This window comes from Melozone crissalis, unplaced genomic scaffold (genome assembly GCF_028551555.1).
Source record: "Melozone crissalis strain CALT ecotype California unplaced genomic scaffold, PUWL_Pcris_2 ptg000013l_1, whole genome shotgun sequence".
Lineage (NCBI taxonomy): Eukaryota > Metazoa > Chordata > Aves > Passeriformes > Passerellidae > Melozone > Melozone crissalis.
The window spans coordinates 47,988,724-47,999,157 of record NW_026535791.1 but is presented as its reverse complement, the minus strand read 5'-3'; the positions used below and the strand labels follow the sequence as shown (position 1 = coordinate 47,999,157).

The 10,434-nt window shown below is 40.8% G+C and overlaps 1 protein-coding gene across 2 annotated transcripts in view; it reads left to right on the top strand.

The window, feature by feature from the left end:
- Positions 1 to 3,847: 3,847 nt before the first annotated feature.
- The window catches only part of ST6GAL2 (ST6 beta-galactoside alpha-2,6-sialyltransferase 2), a 170,909-nt gene continuing 164,322 nt past the window's right edge, over positions 3,848 to 10,434 (top strand). The window contains exon 1 of one of the 2 annotated variants that reach the window (XM_054271361.1): positions 3,848 to 3,925. The gene's annotated coding sequence lies outside the window, so the exon portion shown is untranslated. The remainder of the gene's footprint in view (positions 3,926 to 10,434) is intronic. The other variant, XM_054271360.1, reaches the window with a different exon arrangement.

The window sequence follows — 10,434 nt, the reverse complement described above, 5'->3', positions numbered from 1 at the left end:
GCTTAGAAACCCTGAGGGTTTTACAGTTTGACCTTGAGGTTTGGGTTCTGTAATGACATTGCAGAAGTTCCTGCTGATTCTATGTAACTTTATAAAAGACACACATCAATATTCACAGGTGCTAAATCTCTATGTCAGAGAGAATCTCTATCTCAGATAGAATTTGCAGGCTTTTTACATGCTATGCTAGATTTAACAACACTACCTTGATTAATATTGTGTTGCAGATCACAGTTAGTATTGATGCAAAACACTGGAATTAGGTTTACCTGGATGTAAATGAGAACAGAATATAAGCTTTATCACAGAAATTTCACTCCTCCCATTCATGAATTTTCCATGAATCAAGGAATTGATTCTTTTAATCAATGGGGTGAAATCTTGCAGCTGTGATATTAAGATGTACATGCTTAATTCTGGCAATCTAGCACATATAAAAATCACTGTCTGAAAGGCTGTGTCTGTATCTTTGCTCTGTAAAATGATTAGAATTTTGTGAGGAAGGAATGAAAGGGGATAGTTATGTCTTCAGAAATCAGTTTTATCTCAGCTAGTGTGGTGTCACTCATGAGGCAGAAGCTGCATGCATGCATGATTTATGTGCTTCCATATATCAGATCATCCAGATTTCTTTTCATTGTAAAACTGATATTGATTCTCCTGTATTAGTAATACTGAAACTGGGATTATTCTGACATCATTATAAAGTATGCACTAATACCTCCTTCCTTAGTGAAACCATTCTGCTCAATAAATCATGGAAAGAGTAAGAAGAAGAGAAAAAATGTTATTAGAACTTGCTGGAATCAGTCAGTGCCCAGTCCAAATTGACTACCAAAGGATACCATATGCTGTACTAGGTAAATCTCTTCTTTTCAGACAGTAAGCAGGATACCAGTGTGTAAAACTTGTAGTTGATACTGATGGAGAGCAGAATCCATGCAAGAAATAAAACAAACCCAGGCATCACCCTCATCCTCCAGTATGTTAAATGCACATTTTAGTCCAGAGGTGTATTTCAAGTAAAATGTTGCACATCTCAGAGAAAATGAGAGGTATTTCTTTAAGAACCTGCTTCTACTGGAGGTCAATGACTTTAGTATTACTCATTAAAAATTAAGGATATTTATTGACAAGCAAACCACAGAAATTGGTTTTTGTCAAAGAAGAATGGCAAATAGATACATGTATCAGGGAAAGAGCCCTGAAGGAAACATTCTTTGCACAATACAATTAGATTCACAGGTCACAGATGATTTGTTAGTTCTTTCCAAGTTGTAGACCTGTAATTTGTGGAAGAGTTCTCCCAGATTCTTGCACTGCAAAAAAGAACCTTTTTTCATTAAAGTGTTAATTGCATGCACTCACTAGTGACAACCCACAGATCTGATTAAATTAATCTAATCCCCTAAGAGCAGAACCCTCCTATCATGATGGCAAGAGGTGTTCTTTGAACTCTGTTTCCATTCTTCTCTGTGAACCTTCTCATTAGCAAGCCCGGATGGAGGAATAGCTAAAGGGCTGGACAGTTTGTTTTTAATGCAGAAAGATCTCACATGTCAGCCATTGGGGCTGCCCTCCCAAAGTAAACACGTTGCCACTGCCTACTTGTAGTTTCTAGAAACAATCTTTTCAAAACCTGCACCTGCAGCTAGCACAGCTCACAAGGTGGGGAGGCTCTGCCCACAGCAGATACCTGCAGCTCTTGCCCAAGCCACGCTCCATCCTGCTGCTGGAGCACAGACATGCCAGCTGTGGGAGTGCAGCGAGGGTGCCTCAGGCCCCCCAGGTCCTGCAGTGAGGGTGCTTGTGATGGGAGAGAGGATGCTGACAGGGATCAGGGATCCCCAATAGTACTGGCAAAACTGCTGTGACCTTGGCAGAAGTCCTCTGCCATTCAAACATCATAGCTTGCCAATCTCCTGACCAACCTCTCCAGAGGATGAATAGACAGATGAAGAACGTGTTTTGTGATGCTGAAATTCCACAGCAAATGAACAACCAGTAGGACGTTGCAATGTATGGTCTATAGGTCACCAATAGCCCCTGCTTTTTATACCAAGAAAAACCAAGCCTTGAAAGTCATGGCTGCCTCTGTCTATGCCACCAATGACCCCACATGCCTTTGTGGCCATCTGCATTGGGGCTCCTTTAGGAACAAGAGGTGGCAGACAGTGTTAGTCTGCAGCTTAAACACAAGGTTGTATTTACCACCTGCTGCCTAATCCACTCTGAGCAGCCGGGAGGCAGGAGCAACAAAGGACAGAAATTTCCATCTTTTCATCTTCTTCTACTGAGACAAGTCAAAGCCTTGGAAGAAGCTTCTCTCTGTACACTTCATGTTTTATGATTTCCTGATAAACTTACCAGGTCCGAAAATTATTTGTCTTTGATTAAAAGTAAATATTAAGTACATGTTTTGGAGATTAATAATGAGGCAGCTGTGTTTGAAAACATCCCCTGAAAAATGTTAGCAGGCTGAACAAGGCTTTCATGGAACGTTGCAAAGCGCTAACATATTTTGGATAGAACTATCAATAAGGCAACTGTCAGTTGTGACTGATTTTTTTTTAATAGGCTTCTGTCAATTATTTTCTCTTCTTTTCTTCCCATTTCCATCCTTGTTTCGAGGTGCATCTGAATTGTGATACCAACTAATAGTCCTTAAAGTCATTGTCACACGGGGGCTCTGCCAGGCTGGCTCACTGGTGCTCCCCGTGTTGCTCATGGGGACAAAGTCAGATTCATACATCCTACTTACATTTTTTCACCCTTTTCTTCAACTGCTTTACAGATGACTCTGTAGTTATTTGAAATGTACCCAGACCTGGACAAAGCCACTGCTTTCTGGGGAATCAGGCTGCTGGTAGATTGAAGGAAGTGTAGGATTTCACCCCCCTAGTTGGTACATTTGCTATGGTGCTGTGCACGTGTGTAGGTGAGTGTATGGGTGATCATGTGGGAGAAAGAGAGATGGATTGATGGTGGGAAATATTGAAGAACACTTCTCTCTTTTACTTAGGAAAAGGATATTTTTTATCTCATTTTATCAAAGGTGACATCAGGAGTAATGACAAGATAAATAATTTTAAGTCTTCAAAGAACAAGGATTCTAAAGAATAGGATTCTGAAGAACTTTAAAGAAAGGATCTGTCTTGGAGATTAAGCTTTTAAAAATCCTTCAGATCCCTTTGCCAAATGCAATAATATTCCATTGTAAATCCTTCCATGAATTTACATGTAGCATTGCATTTTTCCTTTAATGGTGTATGCAGGTACAAAAAGGCAATGATTTGTATTTACTAAACTGTTACCTTTTCAGTTAGTGAATTGCTTAGCCTGGATGCTTTCTTTCATAAATACAGTCATTAAATGCATGAAATTATTGATCTAAACTGCTTTCCTGGGAGATTGTTCCTTATAAAGAGCAAAGTCAGGTCTCCTTTTGACTGCAAGCTAGGCTAGATTTTATAATAAAACTTTCATCATAAAAAAAATAAAACTCTGATCAACAATAACCTCTCTATGATACATCAATGACTAAATCTCTGTGAGAGCTGGCTTTAATTTTTCTTACAGTGAAAGAGAGTAGGAAGGATGCAATTTTTTGCAAGAGACTCCTTTTTAAAGAGATCATGCTGAAAAGGCTGCTGAAGGGATCGCTTGCTGCTACAATTTGTAGAAAGGAGCTCTCATAATTATAGTCAGAGTTTATTGTGCCTCTCCCTGTCTCCCCCCTTCCCACTGCCTCCCCTCCCGACCCCCCCGCCCGTGTGTGTGTATGTAGAGAGCTGGAGAAAGCTGGCAGCACTACCTGAATAGCTGCTGAAAGAGTGAGGCTTCTCAGCTCCTGCTTCATTACTGGGTAGCAGCGATTCCAGCGTGTGCGAGCTCCAAACTGCTTCCTCCCATCGGAAAGCCCTTGGTAAGTCCCCTCAGCCAGCAGAGCTGCGGATTAACTCAGCAAAAGGCAGGATGGGGGGGTGGCAGGGAGCTCTGGGGATACTCAGAACCCGTGTGCAGCTTAAGATTCATTAGATTTCAAGGATTTTGGGTAATAAATGTGTAAAATCTTCTGTGGATTGCTGGGATGTGCAGGCAATCACGAGGAATGTTTTGCGTGCTCAAGAGCAATGCTAAGTACATTCAGGAATGCCTGAAAGAGAGCAGAATTTTTCTACATAAGATAAGACTAGTAAATGCTTCTCAAAACTGCCAGAAAAGTGGTTGTGTGTTGCTTTCTTTTGTTTACCCCTACCATCTTTCTCTTGTTGTCCTTTCCCCCATCCCGTCTTTTTGATTGTGTTGAATGTGTTAATAGGCTCAGAAAGAAGAAACTGTGTCTTCTTGCAGAGTGATGACATTTGAAATGTAGAACTTTTATCAGAAGAGGGATGAGATCTGAAGCTAAAGAGGAGATAACGTGTGCTTTTTACTTGCATTTATATTCTTGTGCATGTTTCTGGTGTTGATTGTACAGACTTGCTATGCTCACAAAAAGTTCAAAAAGCTGGGAGATGCACATTTGCTGCTCAAGAGCTGATGTTTGCACTTGCATCACATGTTTTATTAGTCATCCACATGAAAAGTAGCACTCTTCAGGTAGGTCCTTTCAATACATGCAGCAAAAAGCATTCCCAGACACTCTTCTTCTTTGCCTTGATCCTATGAGCCAAACTCATTGAACTCCACAGAAAATTATAGAGGCCACTGGAGAGGTCAGGTCACAACTCTCCTTGCCCCAGTTGAGCAGTGGCATTTGAAACAAGAGGCTGAAATAATGCTGTTATTTGAGAATCCCAGTACCTTGGACCTGGCTGTGTTTTGATTTGAAAAGTAGGAATGAGTTAAGCAGGGACAGGCTGAGGTTTTTGTCAGGCAGCACAGAGCATTAACAGAATGACTGCCTCTGAACTGAACCTCAGATACTCACTCCCCTGATGGATAAATCCAATCTACAAGAGATGACAGCCTGACTAGCTGGGCATGAGGCCACTGGCTCATTTGTTACTGTCTGTCCAGTCCACACCTCTGTTGGCTACAGATGTCTGTCGGATCACACACAGGTGACACAGCTGTACTTGTAACTATGGGGTAACCAGCTCCTTGTATTTAGAAAACATTTACCCATGATGTGAAACTGCCACTCAGTGTCCCTAGACATTATTTCCTTTGCTACTGAGCAAACATGATAGCTCAAAGGATTAGATTTCAGGTCTGCAGTGATGTCTTTTCAGTCTGTATGAGTAAATTTTTTCTACAGGTCAAAAGAGTGATACTGACAGATTTTCCCTTTCCAAAAGATTTCAATGTTTATTAAGGGACAACTTTCAAGCAAATATTAAAACAGAGATTAGCCAAGCACAGAATAGATGTTCCTTCCTGAAACTCAGTCATTTTATGTTATGGTGAAGGGGAATAATGGAAAAGGGTGTGGAGGACTAGGGGATTGATAAGCAAGTTGATGTAACATGTAGCAGTGGAAATTGCAAGTAGGAGAATGTCTCATGTTCCAGGTTGTCAGAGTCAACATTAGTTCACCAATAAATTAAAATGTTGTCAAAATTGCATCATCACCTGGGCTGCTTAGTACATTAAGTATGATACTGGAGTTCAATATAGAGAATAATAATTTCCAGGGGGAAGAAAGTGATAAGTGAAGAAGATGTTTGGGGTCTGGCTGTTTGTTGGGGGTCTTTTGTATTTTCATCCATTAACTACATCAATCTCTGCTGCAATACTCTTGAGTACAACTGAGTGTTCTCTTTTCCAAGTTTGTTTTGCTTTCAACATCTGCTTGGATGTATGAAAGAGAAGAAACAGCACAATGAGAAGAATTCCAGTCTGAAGAAGAGCAGGAACAGGTAGCTCTCCAGCTCAATGCCACATCCTTGTGTCAAATTCAGCCCTGATCACGCTCATTTTAGTAAGTGAATTCTGCTGTCATCTGTTTGCTATCAGCACAGCAGGATGTTCTAAAAAACATCTTAATATCAGGTCAGGATGGTGGAGAAATACTGGGGACATTTCACCAGGGACCAGATGCAAGCCGTGCCAAGGGAGATGCAAGCTAGAATTAAGGAGGAAGTATTTTACAGAAAGAGTGGTCAAATACTGGAATCATCTACCCAGAGAGGTGGGGGAGTCATCATCCCTCGAAGAGTTTAAAAAAAGACTGGATGTGGCACTTGGTGCCATGATCTAGTTGAAGTGTTAGAACATGGGTTGGACTCGATGATCTTACAGGTCTCTTCCAGCCTAGAATTTCTGTGATTCTGTGATTCCGTGACCTTTCTGCTTATTGGAAGTTTGCTCTGTGAGGGTGATGCAACTCAGCACAAGAAAAAAAATGAGGAAAGCGTCTTTTATGATAGGCAAAATCTGTGTTTATCATGGGCAGTGTATGCTCTGCAGACCCTCACTCATGTCACAAGAGATCTGCTTCCCCTCCCTTCTCACAGAAATGTGGGAAGGCAGGAACTATTTGTGTCTTGCTGTAGAAGGGACAACCTGTCTCACAAACAAGACCACCCTATTTGTGGCTGTGTACCCACACATCCACACAGGAGCAGATCCCTGGTCAGTGGTGGGCAGGAGGCATTGCCTGTGCTCGGGCTGATGTGACTGTCACCCTGCAGCCATCATGTGTCACCTGGCAGAGCCTTAGTCCATCCTCCCTAGCAGCCCTAGGGGAGTTGTTCCTAGAGGATCACCAGGCATGGTCTTAAGATCTTTCTGATAAAAAGATCTTCAGACCCTGACAGTATGAGCCAGGGAGATCTAAATGTGCCTTCAAGACAACCTGGGTTTTCATCAGAAATTCTCTCTGTTGCTTCTCTGAGTGAAAATGAGCTCTTCTCCCTGCCCCCCATCAAAGATTACAATTCATGAAGCAGAAAATGCCAGACACTCAAGCACTGGCAGAGTTCTTTTAAATTATATTTCTAGTTTATCATCCTTTTATATGTCAAAGTTTTATATTTCCCCTATCTATTTTTATATATAGCAAAACTTATCAATCCAGGCATTTCAATATCCATCACTAAAGCATAAAGATCTATATATCATTGTCAACTGAACAAACAGGGATTTTCAAAGAGTATTGCCTGTGCCAGCTGTGGCTTTTTTTTGCATTACTTGACTACAATTCTGTTTATAAGAATTGCAAAACCAAACCAAGGAAGCAGAGACTGGTGTCTCTGCTTTTAGGTTTATCACCCTAAAACCCCCACTGCTGTACTCAGACATCTTCCATCTTTCCCCTTTCCCTGGGAAATCTCCATGGCTGTGATTTAGACCAATGCTCTTTGAAACAGATATCACATCTCCACTCGTTACACACCTTTATGTCTATCAGGCTACATGGAAATATGAAATATTATGTACAGCCAGATTATTTAGCATGTGTAAAAGCCTAGTGCAATCTCCTGATCATAACTGTTCATTTTTTTGTAACTCCTTGCACTTTGGCAGGGTCAAAAGGAGAGAAAACTATTCAAAAGTTCTGTCATTACCTTTTAGTTTCTGGGTCCAGAGAAATAACTCAAAATCCAAACAACTGTTATTTTCTTTTACTGCAGGGCAGTGGGAAGGGTGAAAGAACCTTGAAAAGCCATAATCTTGCAGTTATGAGGGGAATTATGTATGGCCTTCACATGATTAGAATGAATCACAAATTGTTTTTGTCATTGCTAGGAAGAGACTGGAAGTGACATTTAGTAGTATATGAATTCCCCAGTAATTGGTACCCTGTAATATAAATTAGATTAGAGCCTGTTTACCAAGTCCCAGTACAGCAAGTTTCCCTTTCACTATTTTCTCAAAGGAAGATAATCTATAATGTATATTTTAGAAGATGACTGCAGCAAAGGAAAGCTACCATCCTAAAGGAAAAAAAAATATTTCACTAGGACTTTGCAGTCAAAATTCCTTGCTGGTTTAAAGAAGAAAAAATTCCTTGCTGGTCTATACCCAGAAATAATACTGAGTTTGAGTGTTTCCTTTACTGCATTTCTGTGTTAACTCTGCTAAATAATTGTAGAAACGAAGAACAGCAGAACAGATAACTAGGTAATAGCAGGCATAATCACATCCCATTCCTTTAAACCTGGATCTGAGTTCTTTGACTTGCAATTGGTGTTTTTTTCACTGAGAATCTGTGGCAGGATACGTTCCCAGCACTATAACAGATGCTATTAAAACAGCTTCTTTTCATTATGAAAACAAAGCTGAAGCACTGTAACATATGTTGTGTTGATTCATGTCTCAGAAAACATAATTCCATGGAGATATATTTTATAAATGCAATAAGAAAGCAGCTGACTTCTTGAAAAAATGCATTCGACTGCAGCATTAGCCACTTGTATTTTGTACTTGACAAGTACTCAAATGCAATGTTTTAATACATTGCCACAACACCTAGGAATTTTCATTCACATGCAACACTGTTCCTTTCTCTTCACGAATGTCTTAAACAATGCTACTGGAAAATGGGAAAAATTGGTAAACAATTTCTTTTTTGGGACTCTGACCCTCATGTTCAGTGGCTAGTGTTCAGACCTCCAGATTGGATGTCTCCTCATCTGCAAAAAAGAGAAAATATTTCTTCCTCTCCTTCTACCTATGCACCCTTTATCTGTCTTCTGTGCTTATACAGCATACTGGGGAGAGAGGCTGTGCCTTATATGCACAATACCTACACAGGCAGCACCTACACAGGTCCTGCCTGCTGCCTTTAGGTGGAAGAATTCTCCCCACATACCACCAGCAGATATTCTTAGCATCAGCCTCAGACAGCTGGATGGTGCCAGTGGTACTGGGGAACATTTCCCTCAGAGTACAGGGCACAGAAGCACCTGCAGGCCCCAGACACTTTCCAGGACTGGTGCAGCAGTCTCAGAAAACTCCTGTTCCCCCATCCACAGCTGATCCTCTCAGTAAATACTATAATGTCTTCATCCAAGTGTTTGAGGAAAAGACTCAGTATATCATTTCTGGAAACGGTGTCTGGGAATGTATGTGGCAATTATATCAAGAATACTGAGAAATTCCAATTTCTTTGGCAGTTCTGTCAGCTGCACACAACTGACTGCAGTAAGTGTTTGTTTCTGACAGCTGACTTGATAAGGTGGATCTGTGGTGAGCTGACAAGTGCCTTAACAAAGCATATTCTTGAAGAATTCTCTTTCTGTCCAGAAACCCACTCACATCTGTGACAGGTGGCACCTTCAATGTAAAACAATCAAAACACCCCTCCACAATCCTGCTGTGTTTGTGTTCCAAACAAAAGTTGATGCATTTGGCTGGAACAGGCTGTGTGAAACAGGAGCAGATTTTGGTGTACTGCGTGCTCTTATCTTCTTATTTAGTATATTTTATATTAAAATATATTTCAACAAAATTTAAAGGGTGTACTCTGCCTCCTTTAAAGAGCCAGAAACCATCTCTCAGCTGAAGTTAAAATGGTCAGTGAACTGATCTGTGATTAATTTCATCCACCCCAGAGACATTAAACCTGGTTGTAGGGGCAGCACAGAGTAAACAAGGGCTGTTTCAGGGGACAGGGAACCTGTACAGAACAGCTGCTCTAAATCCTTTCTCCTCTTGTGCTCCACTGGGAGCACAATGAGGGGAGAATACAAGTCACAATAGTCACAACACAGGACAGAGAGAGACTAAAAATATTAGTGTGAAAAAACAACACATAAACTTTACTGGAAATCTTTTTTTTTTATGCTGAGAAAGACAGAATAAAACTGACCACCTCTCTAGCTCAACTAAAAGCCTAATTTATGATGACGGTCCTAAAAAGAAAACTCAGATAGTGAGATGCAAAAGGTCTCCTTCAGTTAGTTCTAACAGAATTATATTTCTAACAGAATTGTTGTAAAATGCCTCAAGATAAATCCAGATCCCTCCATCTCATAACTCTTGTTGTCTTTTAGATGCATTCAATCACAAGTCAATAAGGTGACTCAAGCCAAGGCTCAGCACAGAACATAACTCACAAGAGGTTTTTTCCAAGCTGCTATCTTCTTGGTAGAGATTCAAACAGCTCCCTAGAGCTTACTAATAGAGCAAGCACCCAGATTCTGGCATATTACAAAACACTCATGTCTTTTCCCTACATGCAGGAAATCTGGCAGTCCCATTTGCTGAAATTGCTGCTTCAGTCCTCTTTTGGGGGCACATCTGGTGTCAGGTTGCTTCCTGTTGCAAAGTCCAAATGTCCCTGTTGAGTGCTTCTGAGATCAGATCCCAGGAGGCATCAGCTCTTACCTCTAAGCTTATCCACAAACCCACAGGTGAAGCTCCAGGGAAATAATTATAACCTGTCATTCTCCTTTCCCTATGCTTTGAGACAGCAAATTTCCTTTTCTCTTGAGTGGCACAGCATAGTTGGCCACTTTCACAGCATTATACAAAGTCATTTGA